We start from the raw sequence: 17,572 nt of genomic DNA, 5'->3' as shown, positions 1-17,572 counted from the left end.
GCTTCCGCCGCCACTGGTCACAAACTCACCGCCCTGCTGTCTCTCCTGGTGCCGAGATCAGATCTCCGTGCAGGTTGGGTAGTTCGTAAACAAAGCGCCTACCTTGGTTGGTGCAGGCGGGCCAGTGAGACAAAGGAGGTCTCGCCTGCCTACTTGCCCTGAGGGTTTGCCCCCAGCGCCAGACAGACTGAGCTGGATGGTGTTATGTGCCCAAAGAGGAAAGGGGACAGAAGGAAGAAGGGTTCTGGATGCAAGCTGGGTGGGACAAGAAGAGAGAGGCAGTATGGGGGGGTAGAGCCCCTGCAGGGAGCCCGGGGAGTATAGGGAGGGGATGAGGAACTTCAGAGTTCCCTGTCCAGGGCTGCTTCCGCCGCCACTGGTCACAAACTCACCGCCCTGCTGTCTCTCCTGGTGCCGAGATCAGATCTCCGTGCAGGTTGGGTAGTTCGTAAACAAAGCGCCTACCTTGGTTGGTGCAGGCGGGCCAGTGAGACAAAGGAGGTCTCGCCTGCCTACTTGCCCTGAGGGTTTGCCCCCAGCGCCAGACAGACTGAGCTGGATGGTGTTATGTGCCCAAAGAGGAAAGGGGACAGAAGGAAGAAGGGTTCTGGATGCAAGCTGGGTGGGACAAGAAGAGAGAGGCAGTATGGGGGGGTAGAGCCCCTGCAGGGAGCCCGGGGAGTATAGGGAGGGGATGAGGAACTTCAGAGTTCCCTGTCCAGGGCTGCTTCCGCCGCCACTGGTCACAAACTCACCGCCCTGCTGTCTCTCCTGGTGCCGAGATCAGATCTCCGTGCAGGTTGGGTAGTTCGTAAACAAAGCGCCTACCTTGGTTGGTGCAGGCGGGCCAGTGAGACAAAGGAGGTCTCGCCTGCCTACTTGCCCTGAGGGTTTGCCCCCAGCGCCAGACAGACTGAGCTGGATGGTGTTATGTGCCCAAAGAGGAAAGGGGACAGAAGGAAGAAGGGTTCTGGATGCAAGCTGGGTGGGACAAGAAGAGAGAGGCAGTATGGGGGGGTAGAGCCCCTGCAGGGAGCCCGGGGAGTATAGGGAGGGGATGAGGAACTTCAGAGTTCCCTATCCAGTGCTGCTTCCGCCGCCACTGGTCACAAACTCACCGCCCTGCTGTCTCTCCTGGTGCCGAGATCAGATCTCCGTGCAGGTTGGGTAGTTCGTAAACAAAGCGCCTACCTTGGTTGGTGCAGGCGGGCCAGTGAGACAAAGGAGGTCTCGCCTGCCTACTTGCCCTGAGGGTTTGCCCCCAGCGCCAGACAGACTGAGCTGGATGGTGTTATGTGCCCAAAGAGGAAAGGGTACAGAAGGAAGAAGGGTTCTGGATGCAAGCTGGGTGGGACAAGAAGAGAGAGGCAGTATGGGGGGGTAGAGCCCCTGCAGGGAGCCCGGGGAGTATAGGGAGGGGATGAGGAACTTCAGAGTTCCCTGTCCAGGGCTGCTTCCGCCGCCACTGGTCACAAACTCACCGCCCTGCTGTCTCTCCTGGTGCCGAGATCAGATCTCCGTGCAGGTTGGGTAGTTCGTAAACAAAGCGCCTACCTTGGTTGGTGCAGGCGGGCCAGTGAGACAAAGGAGGTCTCGCCTGCCTACTTGCCCTGAGGGTTTGCCCCCAGCGCCAGACAGACTGAGCTGGATGGTGTTATGTGCCCAAAGAGGAAAGGGGACAGAAGGAAGAAGGGTTCTGGATGCCCCGAAGGGTGATTGAATAAAGACTATTCCAGGAAAATTGCCAGTAAACAGACCAGCCAAGTAACAGACCAAACAGTTACATGTGAACAATTATTATCTTTTTATTCTAATCAGATAACCCATGCTGCCTAATTTTCTTCAATAAAAATATTTTAGCAGAAGGTGGTTCTTGAATTAACTTTCTTAAATTTTTCTTTTTAAAAGAAACTTGAAATATTCTTATGTCTTTCACCAAATCAAAACAAAAATGACAAAGGCAAAGAAAGCAGAAATTAGAGGAAAGTCATCTTCACTGGGAAATTTTGAGTTGAAAGTCTTTGAAGGGTATGTAAGTGTAGGTGTGGAGAAAGAGGATGAAGGCAATAGTGGCTAGTTATTGAATATCTACACAGAGATCACTCAGCCAGGCATTTACTTCTTTCACAATAAACCTGTCTTGAATATGTACATTCCTTTTCTATTAATAGAATCCCTGGAATAAATAGTCTATTAAAAGTGGTTAAGACCTGATATCTAACTGTCTTTTGTGATGGCATTTTAATCTTGATCTTTTGATATCAAAATATAAGCAAATTCCATAATGCAAGACACATTCTGCTGTCTAGTCTTTAGAGAAGACTGCATAAGTATTGCCTTACTTCTGGTTGCTAATTATTTAAAAAAAAACATTGTCTATCTGACACATATTCAAAGTTTGCTCCATCTCATATTAACATATAAAATTCAAACATGGGGTATCTATCTGTGCATCAGAATGGACACAAGTACAATTGAAGAGCAGCTTGGAATCTGTAACTTTTGCAAAACTTACTAACACACAGAATCTTAAATAAGATGAAAATAATATTTGTCTTATATGAATACTGTGAATACACAATTAAAGAGTCATTGTCAAAAATTTTATAGAGTGGTTTATCACAATTTGGACTCAGGAAAAAAGTATAAAATAATCAATGTAGCTCATTTAAGGTTAACCATTTTCTATAATGTCATAGGCTAGATTTTTTTTCTTTTGGAGAACACATGCTTGAGTTTACAACAGAAATTACAAGCAAAGAATTGGTACAAAATTGGATTTAGTGTTAGGTATTATGTAAAAGTTTCAAAGAAATGTCAGGCAATATTTTATTATATTTATTGAGTAGTCAAATTTGTTAGAGACTTTAAAACACTGCTTCATACTCAACTAGACCAAGATTTACTCCTACACCTTGTCTGCCAGATGAGTATGGGATTTGGAGATGCAGTTTCTCTCTTGAATTAAGGTACCAGTGGGGACGTTTGTGTCCTATCTCTGTTTGCAATGCATAAGGTATATTGAGAATGGGAGCCTGGCAGTTACATACACCTAGTGAGACTCCTGTGGGGAGAAATGAGTTTTTCATGTATGAGTGGTTATTAACTGGACATAGCATCTTAGTTAGGGATGAGGACATGTTTCCACTTCTCTTCTCAAATACGGGCCCCAACTAGTTCAGATCCACACTGGTTCTATTCATGTTGTCACAGACTTTGTGAGTTCGTACGTGGGTTTGTACTGCTGTGTTTAGAAGGCTTTGTTTCCTTAATGTTCTCCATCCTCTTTGTCCCTTACAATCTTTCCTTCTCTTCTACAGGGTTCACTGAGCTGTGAAGGGAAGAATTTGATGGAGATATTCCATTTAAGACTGAATGTTCCAAGTTGTCTCATCAGCACATCATCCAACTATGGGCCTCTGCAATTGTTCTGGGAAAATATTTATGTTGAGAATTTGTACAAATTTAACAAATTAAACCAGATGAATTGAAGTAGTGAAAACCCTATAACGGTAATGCACATGCAGAGATTAAAAGAATAATCAGGTGCTATTCCTGACATTTTCTTCTTTAGCATTAAGTGCTCATTGAGACTGCATACTGCAATAATGGTGTCTAATGCTGCATGGTATAATGGAAAATGATTGAGTGACATATTAATGCTGCCCACCATGTCTAAGTGTGTACATACACCCTGGCTGCTTTTAATCTGTGTAATAATTACAGATACTTAGCTGGCAGGTTTAGCTAAATATGGTTAAGTAATCACTGAAATAAAATGCAGCACAGTTAAATCTTTTTAAACTTAACACCACTTCTCCCATTAGCATGCAAAATAACTTTGATGTTCATGAGAAAAATAACTTTCTTATAAAAAGATTCTTCGTGCCATGCTTCCATTCCAATGGTGTTCTATTAATTAAAGAGCAACGAACTAAACTCACTGTAGGAAAGGCAGAGCTTGCCAGATAGTCCTATGGCTTGGAGATGATACTGTGCAGTAGGTCACTAAAAACCTGACCTGTGAGGAACATGAAATGAAGATTTTGTTCTTACCTCGCAGTTTCTATAAAGTTGAATTGTAGTGGTTTATTGTTGAAGGTGAAAGAAAGAGGTTTAATTACTCATAGGTTAGCTTCGCTCTCACTTAAACCAATTTCCTTGCCTCTGACCTGTGACATAATGTACTTTAACTTCATAATTTCAATTCCTTCCAATAAGCAAATGATCTAAAGAAATCAGTCCCAGAATGTAGCCCTCCAAGCAAATATTGTCTGAAGTAATTAGTTTTACCTAAGGACTTTCATTATTACTGGATATACAATCTTTGGCAAATGTCTAGAAACCCAATATATTTTAAACCTGTTTCAAATGAACATAATCAATAAATAGTAGATATGTGAAATGATATATAACTGCATGTAAAATTAAATTGTTTTATTTCTATGCATACATTTGTGATGTGTTATTAATAGAATGAACATATTTTGGATAGCACTGTTTCTGTCAAGTGAAAATATGAGTACCAGAAATGAGCATAGAAAATAGCTCCTTGTCGGGTTATGGACTTCTTTTCTCTCTCTCTCCACTGTATAGTTAGGGTTGTATAAAGTTCCTGCAGCTTCATGAATTAGCTTTAATTTTTCCTTACTTTCAAGCTGTTTTTATAATAACAGTTGTACCTTTAAAATAATAAATTCTCTTTATAAACTTCATTTCCTGCTTTGCCTTCTCCTCGGGTGATTGCCTTTGAAGTTTGAGATAAGTATATCTGTTAATAACCAAATTAAAACATTCCCAGTTTAATAGAAAGATCAAATCTATTATATATTTCAATAAAATAATTACAGCTGTAATATTAAGTCTGTTATGTTCTATTGGCATTTTTATGAGTAGACAAACTTTAATATGACTCTTCTTTGACAGCCTCAAACTCATAACTGGCCAAAACATACCACACTACTTCCAGGGCAGATTTTCAATTTGAATACTTACAAAATATTCAGACAGACTCCAGCCCTACACAAATCCCACGTGTTCTAGGATTTGTTTCTATATATGATATCATGAAAAGAGCTGCTACGGGCTTTCCCACTTACGTCATTATGAAAAGCATTTACTCATATTAAGCAGTTCCCAAAGCGTGGAATTCTTGGATTGGATGGATATGCACTTTGAAATGCCCCACCCCCCCAACCAGGTATCCATAGTCCAGGAGAAATCTATTTCTTTTATGAACTGGGGAAGCATAACTACTGTCTGATTCCTGTTTTCTCTTACTTGGAAAAGGAAACCATATACTCAAGGAAACTACTATAGTGCATTGTGTTTTAAAACTTTGGCTGATTTTCCTCTGCCAGTATACCCTTCTGCTCTTTGCATTCTCCCTCCTTAGACAGAGGCAGATCATCTGCCTTTTGAGGCAGTGACCACAGTAATATCTCCTCTTGTTGAATCTCCAGACCTCTTTAAGGATGTTACACATTCAAGCATGCAGTGTCTGTCAACTTATTATCTCTGTGTGTTGACTACAGCTGGCCAGAAGAACTGATAGATTCTAGGAGTTCAAATCTCTAGAATATGTTAGATAACCCAATCCCTACCCTTCTGGCTTCTAGTGAACCTTGCGTAGTAATCAGTATTTGTTGAAAGGGTTGATTTGCTTTTATTTTTACTCAATTATAAAGTTACTCAATTATGTACTTCTTCTATTATAATTAGTGCACTTTCCTGGGAAAAAAAAAACTCTTGCTGTTTACCTGGAATGCCATAATTTGTCAATTTCAATGCTTTCTATCTTAAATGACACAATTAGAGCAATCACTATTGTATGCTTCTGAAAACAAATCTGCACAAAATGCTGATTAGAATGCAACCCTGAGTTATTTTTAGGAGACTCTAGAACAGCTGTATGGGTAGTTTGGGTTTTGAAAAAATGTTTTGATGTAGTTTTGATGGGTGTTTTGAGAGTTTTTGGTGAATACTGGATAAAGAATCTTTAAATCTACCATACGGAAAGCTTTCTGAACCATTAGCTATCTGCGAGAACTAATAGTCACCTAATGTGTTCACAGCATATATTGTCTCCAACTCTCTCTACAGTTCTATAAAATTCTAATTTTGTTCACATAACACATAATGACTAAATCTTGGAGTTTAAATATTTTGCTTGTTTTAATTGTAAAACTTCTAAGTAAGGTTCTAAGTGAAGAGGTTTCAGTTATCACTTATTAAAAGCCAAATGAAAATATCTGATACTTAATTTTCTAATAAATGAAAAATCAAAATTAACCAATCTGATTATAATTAATAAGTTTAAAGATTTTAGCAAATGACTAGTACTTGGGAACCCAAGTCAGATGGAGAATTTCCCAGAGTTCATGGATTGCAGTCATCATTCTTGGGGTTAATCCAGATGGGATGGTGCTCTTATTTGATTCAATATTCACAGGTACAGTTTCCAGGTACCTGCTAGGAAATAAGTCCTGTTGTTGGAGCCACTGTCATATCCTTTACTATCTATGGCTGAGTGGCTGCTTAAGATTTTCTTGGGGTGGGGATTATTTAGCTTTTACAATATCACATTTCATAGATTTTGAGCAAAAAGGAAAATATCTATTCTATTTTATTTGTTAATTTTTAAATTATTTTATATTTATTATTTTATTACTTTAAAAAATACCAATCCAAAGCTGACTTCCTCCCCTTCTCCCACTTCCCTCCCACTCCTTCCACACACCCTTCCCCCCACCACCCCTCCAATCTTAAAGGGCAAGGCACCCTGCCCTTGGGAAGTCCAAGGCCCTCCCCACTACATCCAGGTTGAGCAAGGTATACATCCAAAGAGAACAGGAGAAATCCCAGTGCCATTGTCATTGGCCTCTCGGTCTGCCCCAGGTGTCAAGCACATTCAGAGGGACTAGTTTGATTCCATACTCATTTATTCCCAGTTCAGCTGGAGTTGGTAAGCTCCCATTAGCTCCAGTACATTGGATCAGTGGGTGAACCCCTCATGGTCTTGACTTCTTTGCTCATATTCTCCCTCCTTCTGCTCTTAAGATGGACTTTGGGAGCTCAGTCCAGTGCTCTGATGTTGGTCTCTGTCTCTGTTTCCATCTGTTGTTAGACAAAGGTACTATGGTGATATTTAAGATAATCATCAGCCTGACTACAGGGCAAGGTCAGTTCAGGCACCCTCTGTATTGCTTAGGGTCTTAGCTGGGGTCATCTTTGTGGATTTCTGGGAATTTTTCTAGAGCCAGGTTTCTTGCTAACCCCAAAATGACTCCCTCAATCAAGATATCTCTTTCCTTGCTCTTATATCTGTCTTTCCTCCATTTCAACTATCCCATTCCCTCAAGCTGTCTGCAATCAACTCCTATTCTCCTCTTTCCCTTCTTCCCTCTGTCTACTCCTGCTCCCATGCTCCCAAATATGTCAGGCGATCTTGTCTGATTCCAATTTCCAGGTGGATCTATATATATATTTTTTTTGTGGGGGGGTTAACCTTATTACTTAGCTTCTCCAGAATCATGAACTATAGACTCAATGTCCTTTGTTTATGACTAGTATAGATTTATGTGTGAGTACCTACCATATTTATATTTTTGGGTCTGGGTTATCTCACTCAGAATAGTGTTTTTCAATTCCATCCATTTGCATGCAAAATTCAAGATGTCATTTATTTTAACCACTGAGTAGTACTCTAATGTATAAATGTGTCACACTTTCTTCATCCATTCTTCCATTGAGGGGCATCTAGGTTGTTTCCAGGTTCTGGTTATTACAAATAATGCTGCTATAAACATGCTTGAACAAATGTTTTGTAGTATGATTGCATATCTCTTGGGTATATTCCCAAGAGTAGTATTGTTGGATCCTGAGGTAGGTTGACTCACAATTTCCTGAGAAACCGCCACACTGATTTCCAAAGTGGTTGCACAAGTTTGCATTCCCACCAGCAATATATGAGTGTTGACCTTACTCCACATTCTCTCCAGCATAGGTTATTATTGGTGTTTTTGATTTTAGCCATTCTGACAGGTGTCAGACGGTATCTCAAAGTTGTTTTGATTTGCATTTCCCTGATAGCTAAGGAAGTTGAACATGTCCTTAAGTATCTCTTGACCATTTGAAATTCTTCTGTTGAGAATTCTCTATTTAGTTCAGTACCTCATTTAATTGGACTGGTTTACAGTTTCAGCAGTTTAGTCCATTGTCATCATGGCAGGATATGGCAGCGTGCAGACAGACATGGTGCTGGAGAAGGACCAGAGAGTTGTACATCTTTTAAGAATTATGTATATACTGGAAATAAACATTATTAACTTTAACTGAGCATTTCCCTGGCTCTGCCTTTTGGGTATTTGATCATTTTAAACTTTCACAGTGCTTTGAGTTTACATGTCACCTATGTGTTTAGGACTTCTGGTTGTCAGGTTCACTCCCCACCAGTGGCTCTTCATTAATGATCTATCACTCCTAATTAGGAAGGCATGGAGTGAAAGTGCATTGTTTGCTACAAGAATCTGGAAAAAGAAAACCCTTGGAATAATCATGCAGTGCTGAAGCTGCACGGTCACCCCCAGCTTGAGGCTGAGAAAACTATTTCTGTGAAAAAATGCTTGTGATGGATTGAAAGAAAATAGACCCCAAAGCAAGTGGCACTATTAGGAAGTATGGTTTTATTGGAGTAGGTATGGCCTCAAAGAAAAACTGTGTCACTGTGAAGCTTGGAGGTCTCCTTTGCTCAAGCTACACTCAGTGTTGTAGACGGTTCACTTTCTGTTGTCTGAAGATCCAGATGTAGAACTCTTAGCTCCTTCTCCAGCACCAAGTCTACCTGCATGCTGCCATGTTTACTGCCCATGACGATGATGGACTAAACTGCTGAAACTGTCTAATTAAATGTTTTCTTTTATAAGAGTTGTCATGGTCATGAGGACTCTTCACAGCAATAGAAACCCTAACTAAGACAATGCCTCACAGAGAATGTTTAACTAAAAGATGGGTCACTGGGGAAATAGATTTTTTAAGTATCAGGGGAATACCAAAATTTTCACTTGATATGTATAATTGCCAAAATGATTTAAAGCACTACATCCCATCATTCCACCAGGTAGAGTATAATGTGAACCACAAAGATAAACATGTATATATATATATATATATATATATATAATACATATTTAAATATTATATAAGTATATTATCATATATTTATATGTATATGTAAATATATCATATATTTATGTATATAAACACATATTTACATCAATTTTTTAAGGGGTGCTATGGAGAAAGCAGACTCATGGAGTTGGGAGCCACCCCCCCATACTGCTTCATGATGTCTGACCCATTGTTTATAATCCAAAAGAGCCCATGACCTCTTTCTCTCTCCTTTTAGGAGGTTTTACCTGCAGGCAAGAATCCATGCCTTAAGGCTGGTAACCCAAAGCTATTGGTAGAATGAAATCTTACAACACTTCCTCCTTTTGTCTAAATAGGGGTTCTAAGTCTAATAAAAACTGTATACAATAAGAAAAATTATCAAATATTGTTCAGGAGAAAGAAAGGGTAATAACATACACAAAAATGGGCCTACATCCAACAAGAGCAACATAGAAGCCATGCCTTAAGGCCGGTACCTGAAAGGTATTGATGGAATGAATTCCCACAACAGTAGGGAGTTCTGCAGCACAGCCCTTTGCATTTGGCCAATTGTATGGGCACACTTAGGAGGGGAGTCTAAGATCAGAAGAAGCTCATCTTTAGCTGAAAAATGTGATAGTACAGAGGTATTTATTATTTTTGCACCTTAGACAAAATAAAATATTCCAGTAAAACCACATGCAATTTTAAATGTCTAGTAAGACCTTGATATTTAAAATAAATGCTTGAAAGGCAGTGATTTTCCATTGTGAGACTACATTCTTCACCCTAATACTCTGATTTAGCTTTTTGTCTCGAGAATGTGTTCAGATCTTCAAATTGCTGATCCTGGAAACTTCCTGTTATTGCCTCCCCCTCCTCACTACTGCAATTCTTTCCTTCTCTTCCTTCTGCGGTAAATAGCACTTTGTTTTCAGAAAAAGCGGAGTTAGATTTACAGCCTTAGGGAAGAAAGACATCTATTTTGAAAAGAAAATAAATATTGTATGGATACTGCTAGTGTTTGTGTAACTTCAGGCAAAGGCCTATGTCTGCTCCTGTGTCTGCCTCAGCAGACTGATTTCTGCCAGTATTTGTGGCATTACTAACAGTTAAATCAGGCAAGATAGCCACAGTAGTCCACCTCATGGGTAAATAGGAAGCATGGATAACAGTAAGTGAAAGTCCAATTAATTCTTTTTGAGATATTGAAATTAGAAGAGTGGAACAGAAAACCACAAATCATCAACCTAAGATTTGTCATTCTTTGAGACGTTTTCAATAGATTTTGTTTTCCTCTCTGATTTATTTGTGCAATTGAATCAGTAGAAGTACACAGCACAATTTTAAACTATCTTAAAAGATAAAATCCCAGACTTTCTCTCAGAATAATAATGGGTAATGATTATATAAGGAAAATGCAATATTTATTCAGAGAATGTTAAAAATTCAAAACTTAAAGACTCAGTATGAGCACAAGTGGACAAGAAAGCTTCTTGGCCATATGAACATCTTAAAATTAACGTCAAGCCATGATTGATTCTCCTTATAGGAAAAATAGTATCTAAAAGCAGTGTGACACATACATGAGTCATAGCAAATTACAACACTTGCCAGAGATTCAGATTAGAAAGTTAGCTTCCATGTGGTTAAGCTAAAAGTTTTGAATCATCCTTTTTCTCTTCTCAGTTGTGTAAAAGCATAGTGTTGATTTCCTTGTTAGGTAAGTTATGAAAGCAGAAATGTTTAGACACAGTAAAACCTTAAATGACAGTTATTAAAAGCTTAATGTGGTGATATATTGTTTGTACAAATAAAGTTTACCTGAAGATTAGAGGCCTAGTGGCTACTAGTTAACCATAGAGGTCTGGAGGTCTGTATAGATAAACAGTAAGTAATATGATTGGGAAGAGAGAAAGGGAAAAGTTGAAAGGAAACAAAAACTCAGTATCTTCTGAGCTGTGTAGTTGAGTAGATAAGGAGGTTGTGGTTTGGCCCGTTCATCTCTCTGATCTCTCAACATTCCCCTATATCTGACTCTGAACTTTTATTATTAAGACCTTTTGGAACTTGTGCTACATATGGGTGCCCAAGTTAAAGGTAAGAATTCATGAAAAACCATTTGCCTGTGGCTTTGCAGTCACTGGAGTCACCATTTCACCACACCCAGGTAAGTTTTCTGTTCTTTTTTCCGTTAGCCTCTAAGCAAGTTTTGGAATTTTTGTTATTGTTGTTGTTGCAGCCCCTCTGCAGCAAAGTCCACAGGCACCTGGGTTCTAAACACCATAAGACTTGTCCACCTTAGACTGTCTGGCTCTGCCTTCAGACAACTTTCCCCAAATGTGCTTTTTCTGCACAATCCTCTATGCATTTTCCTCTCTCTCTCCCTCCCTCCCTCACCCCCATCTCTCTCATTCTGTTTTCTCCCCACCGTGGGTTGTGGACTTTTCCTACATCCCCTCTCCTCAGACTGCCTCTTGCAGCTCAAAGCTATATGCTAGCAGTCACAGCTGTCTTTAGCCAAGCTCTTCATCCCTCGTGTTCTCTGCTCAGATGTGCTACACCTCACAGTTCACTGACATTGTCAGCAAATTTGATAAGACAATTGAGATTTCTTAAAGGGAAGAATTAGTTAAAAAAGAGAGTTTTTTTTCCCACATTAAAAACTGGGAAACACTATTACTATGGAGGGATTAAGTCCTTGAATAATAATATGCTGAACAGTTTAAAAATGTAACAATTAAATGAGAGGATAACACATTTAGGTGAGACTCACGTAATGTCAATTATAAACATTATTAGTTTAGTCATTTTTCCCACCAAAAAGTTGGTTAACAGAAGTGTTAAGATACAAGTTTTAGAAAAACTTAATAAAACAGATCATAGAGATATTTAGATCCAGACATAGGAATTTAATGTAGAACCAATTTCAATATTGCATTATAAGGTTAGAGAGGAACAGCCTAAGATTTTCAAGCAACCAACTTTAATTTATTCAGAAACCTTAGAGAAATGACCAAATGACAGATATACCCAAGGCTGTGCAAGAGTTAAATGGGGTTCCTTGGAAATGTTAGATTTAAGGGACTCTAAGGAAGTGACAGTCTCTTATGGCATCTGTTATGAAGCAGATATTAAACTTGTGGTCAACTTGTAATAGATTATCCCTAGAGACTGGAAGGATTTGGTTTAAGTGGTCTTGGAGTCTGGTTTTCAATTACAGTGGACAACATGGTTGAAATAAGAGGCTAAGACCATTGAAAAACAAAGTAGGGCTATAGGTATGGAATTCTCCCAAGACCAATTTCTAGGAAAGAAAAATTATGCTGATGTACAAAGGCAATATCTATATGATGACCATATCCTAGATTTATGCTGCACAGAAGTTTTGAATGCTTGGGACAGAATTGGAGAAGTAGGAAATAAAATTTTGTCAGTAACTAAAGTTATTCACTGCCCAAAGGAAGGCTTCATGGATTTCTTTCAAAGGCTGACTTTAGCAGTAAGTAGAATGATACCAGATTCAGAAGCTAGACAAATAACAATTGAATCTCTGGCTTTTGGAAATGCTAGTGAACAATGCAAAAGGGTTATTAGACTATTAAAGACAAGATCAGCATTTTTAGAAGAGTGGATCCAAGATGCAATCAATATTGAATCTCACGACAACGATGATGCTTGGATAGGAAAGATGATTTCCAAAGGTTTCAAGAAAAATCGAAATGTCAATTGTTTTATTCGTGGCAAACATGGTCACCTAAAAAGGGATTATAAACAGAGAATTTCTAGAAACAAAGTTTTTTTTCTAACCATAACCCATAAAGAATGCCCCTCCCCTCTGGAATATGCAGACTGTGTTGCAAAGGCAGCCACTGAACCAATGACAGTCAAGGTAATGCTTTGCCATTGTGGTCAAATCTCCCTGAGGGGCCTCTCACGGGACATCATGCCAAATTTTGTTCAGTCATTTCTTGTGTACTAAGGAAGAATTTTCTTTCCAGAGCAACTAATGAGCCTAATGACTATAATAAAAGACACACTATTCTGGATGATAAAAAAAAAGCTATAGAGTAGAGAACAAAAATATCAGGAGAAACCATAAAGAAAATTTTGAAAACTTCTATAAATGAACAAAAACCAAAATTAAAAATATAAACAGTTTCTTTGAAGGGCTTGTAGACACAGAGGTGGGTCTCACAATAATTGCACCAGAATGTTGACATTCAAATTGGCTTCTTCAGGAAGAAATTGTTCAACTATTAGGGATTAGAACTTTATCTGAGGTAAAACAGAGCACAAGATGGGTCATATGTATAGTACTAGAAACTCAGAGAGAAAAATTAAAGCTATATGTGCCTAACATAGCAATGACTTTATGAGGATGTTATTTGTTACATTAATGGAATACTCACATTAACATGTCTCCCAAGTGTTGGGATTTAAGGTGTGTGCCACCACCTCCCATCTTAACTGCTTATTTTTCAAAGGTACCAACAATCCTACCATTAATTTGGTTAACACAGAAACCTACATGAGTTGTACAATGGCCTTTAACAACAGAGAAATTGCAAACCTTAGAACAGTTGGTACGGGAGTAATTAAATGCACAGCATATTGAAGAATCAGTCAGTCCCTAGAATTCTCTTGTATTTGTTGTTAAGAAGAAATCTGTAAAATGGAGAATGATAGCAGATCTGAGAGTGGTTAATAAAATGATTCAGTGAATGGGTTCTCTATAGTCTGGCACTCATTTACCTTCTCTATTACCTAAAGGATAGCCTCTTATAGTTAAATGATTTAAAAGATTGTTTCTTCACTATACATCTACAGGTAAAAGACAGAGGCAAATTTGGCTTCATGGTGCCTACTTATAATAATTGTCAACCTTGTAAGAGATATCAATGGAAGATTCTCCCAGAGGAAATGTTAAATTTAAATAGCCCCACCCTGTGCCAATAGCCTGTAACTTAGCCATTGGAAATAACAAATAAGCAAATTTCTTCAATTTATACTTTACCATTACATGGATGATTCTTCCTAGCTTATTCAAATGTAGATATGTTAAAAAGAATGTTTGAAGAAGTAAAGAAAAATTTGCCTTTTTGGGGATTACAAATTGTTCCTAAAAAATATAAAGAGGAGATTCTATTAATTATTTAGGCTATTAAAATAGGTTGACAGCAAATTAGACCCCAAAAGGTGCAAATTAGAAGAGACCATTTGCAGACTCTTAATGACTTTCAAAGATTGCTAAGAGACATTTCCAATCTATGACCCATTATTGGGATAAAACGTGATGAACTGATTAATTGAAACAGCACCTTAGATGGTGAGAAGGACTTAAACAGTCCCAAGGAATTATCAGCTGAAGTTAAGAGAGTATTGACTTTGACTGAAGAGAAATTACATAAGGTCCATGTGGATTGACTGGATCTGAATCTTAACTGCATTCTGGTCATATTACCCTCCAAATATTCCCCTATAGGAATTTTAATGCAAAGGGAAGATGTTATCTTAGAATGGATCTTTTTTTACCACATAAATTGAAAAAAGAATTAAAATTATGTGAAAAAGGTCTCTGAGTTAATTCTAAAAGAAAACTTAAGACTTTGTTAATTTGTGGGAATAGACCCAGCAGCAATTATTGTACCTTTTAACTAATGATGAACTTGGAAAATTATAGGAAGAATGTGACCCTTGGCAAAGAACTTGTAGTAATTTTTGGGGGGAGAGATTAACAGCAACTATACCCAAAGTGAGAGAATTAGACTTATAAAGAGAACTAATTGAATTCTTCCTTGCATTGTACAGGATACACCAGTAATTGGAGTCCCTACATTCTATATTGATACAATTAAATCAGGAAAGGCAGGTTACAAATCAGAAAATTTGAGTAGAGTGGAACCAAATCCTTATGATTCTGTTCAAACATCAGAATTATATGCTATTCTCATGGTACTGAGAGATTTTCAAGAACCTGTCAATATAGTTATAAATTTGATAAATTTGCAATATGCAGAAAGAGTTGTGTTGCATATTGAAATTTATGAATTTATATCACAAAATATAGAATTGACTTTATTATTTATTCAGGTACAAGATAAATCAGAAATAGGTATTATCCCATATACACAACATACATGTGATTCCATAAGAGCCTGCCAGGTCCTCTAGCACAAAGTAACGCAGAAATTGATCAATGATTGATTGGAAATGTGTTGAAGGCCTCAGAATTTCATAAAAAAAAACATGTCCATAATAATGTTTAAAAAAGGACTTTTCCATCACACCATAGAGGTCTAGAGGTCTTCCATAATAATGTTTAAAAAAGGACTTTTCCATCACACCATAGAGGTCTAGAGGTCTGTACAGACAGACCGGAAGGGATATTGCTGGGCAGAGAGAAGTGATAAGGTGGGAGGAGACAGCAACTCAGTATTTTTGGCTGGGAAGTTGAGTAGGTAAAATGCCTGTGGTTTGAGTCCTTCATCTCTCTGATCTCTCAGCATTTTCCCCTATATCTGAGTCCAGGCTTTTATTATTAAGACCTATTAGAATTTCTGCTACAGCTTAACTTGGCTCTTGTTGTTTGTCTGAAGATGCTCTGATGGTAGGATTTGTTTCTGAAACTACCTAGACCTAAAAATATAATCAGGGTAAAACTGGATGTGATACCAACATTATCTGAAAACAAGGATGGTAAAAATACCAGCATTTTTAAATAAATTACTTTTACTTGGTAATCTATATACATGAAGTAAGGTCTTTCCAAGAACATTACAAAATAGATGGTATTTGTGGTTAAAGGAGGTTATTTGGCTTGTCTGATGGACCACAAATACCAAGTAACCCAAAAAAGGGATAATTATTAGGAGATCCTGATTTTCTGGTTAGACTCTTTCCATGAATATGTACTTTCTTGTCCTGTCATGTGGGAGAGAGGATTCAAAGAAAGACACTCTCAAAGAGTATATATTTACTGTGAGGATTATATCATACACACAGGGTTAAGCCAGAAGCACATCTCTGATAATAACTAATTTAATGCTTTACTAAATTTCAGGCTATACAGGATTGTCAGTAGATAGATGAAAAATCCCCTGGTGACTCACTCATTTCACTAACAGACTCCAGTGCAATTCCAGCTCTGCATATTACTAATGTTTCCATGAGAGTCAAATAGTGGGCAAATAAATTTTAAAGAATCTCATTAAGAAGATGTACATTTTCCTGCTTTATTAGAAAGAAAGTAGTATTTGAGTGGTTCTAAATGGCAGAGTCAGGCATCAATTTCTGTTTTTCTTACTATTTTAATGGCATACTAATGTCCTTCCAAGTGCTTCATGTCAGCACTTTACGGTCATCCAGTGTTAGAAGACAGAGCCTGTACTCTCCCCAACCGTGGGATACCAGCTTTCTTTCTACTTCTCGTGTGGTCATCAGGGTCTTAATATTCTGTCTGATGTGAAAGGTGGTAATTTTACATTCATGAGGAGTTTTCAAACTAGAAACATGCTACATTTAATTAGTTAATCTGGCATAGAAATAAACTCCATTTTAGATTTATGTTTAAGCCTATAGACAAATGCTCCTCTCATCTTCAGACAAAGAGGCTTCTCTTTTATTGTATGCAGAAGTGAATGCAGAGACTTAAGGCTGCTCAAGAAGAAGAGAATAAGTGCAAGTAAGTTCCTAGATATAAAGAGGACATTGATTCTACCCTGTGTAAGGCTCAGGGAACATCACAGAAGGTTCTGACAGACTGCAGAGCCAGACGACAAGGAAAGGGGCTGTGAAATGCTGTTTTTAGGGCATGCACACATGATCTCAGAGAAAATAGAGCTGCTTCCACTGAACCTGCACATGATAAGGCCTGACAACAGTCCATCATGGGTCAGGAAGTTATAATGAGGTGCTATTCCATGTTGTTAAAATATTAGCTAGGGACAGATTTGTATGGGGTGGCAGGAGTTAGCTATTGTCTTCAATTGTGTACCCATTGGTGAGCCCACTGGGCGCCAATGAATAGTTTCTAACATTTAGTCATACAAATGGTCCTGGTTAAAGTCATTGGGTCACAAAAACAAAAGAAAAATACACACAAAAAAATAGAGAAAGTCACTATAGGAAGGTCACTATATGGCTGGCAAGGGTGAGAGAGGGAGATAGGAAGGGAGTGATGTAAGTGAAAACAGACGGCAGTATATAAGTGTGTGAAATTCTCAAAAAACGAATCCAATAAAAAACAAATTTAAAAATACCCGCATATTCTTTTTCTTATTCTTATTTTTTATAAGTTTAGTTAAGGCTAAGATTTCATTGAAACATTTTATTTTATTGAAAGAATAGAGAAGATCTGGGTAGTGGTGGCACAAGCCTTTTATCTCAGCATTTGGGAGGTGGAGACAGGTGGATCTCTGGG

Source organism: Chionomys nivalis, chromosome 1 (genome assembly GCF_950005125.1).
Source record: "Chionomys nivalis chromosome 1, mChiNiv1.1, whole genome shotgun sequence".
Classification (NCBI taxonomy): domain Eukaryota; kingdom Metazoa; phylum Chordata; class Mammalia; order Rodentia; family Cricetidae; genus Chionomys; species Chionomys nivalis.
This window is presented reverse-complemented; position numbering follows the sequence as displayed.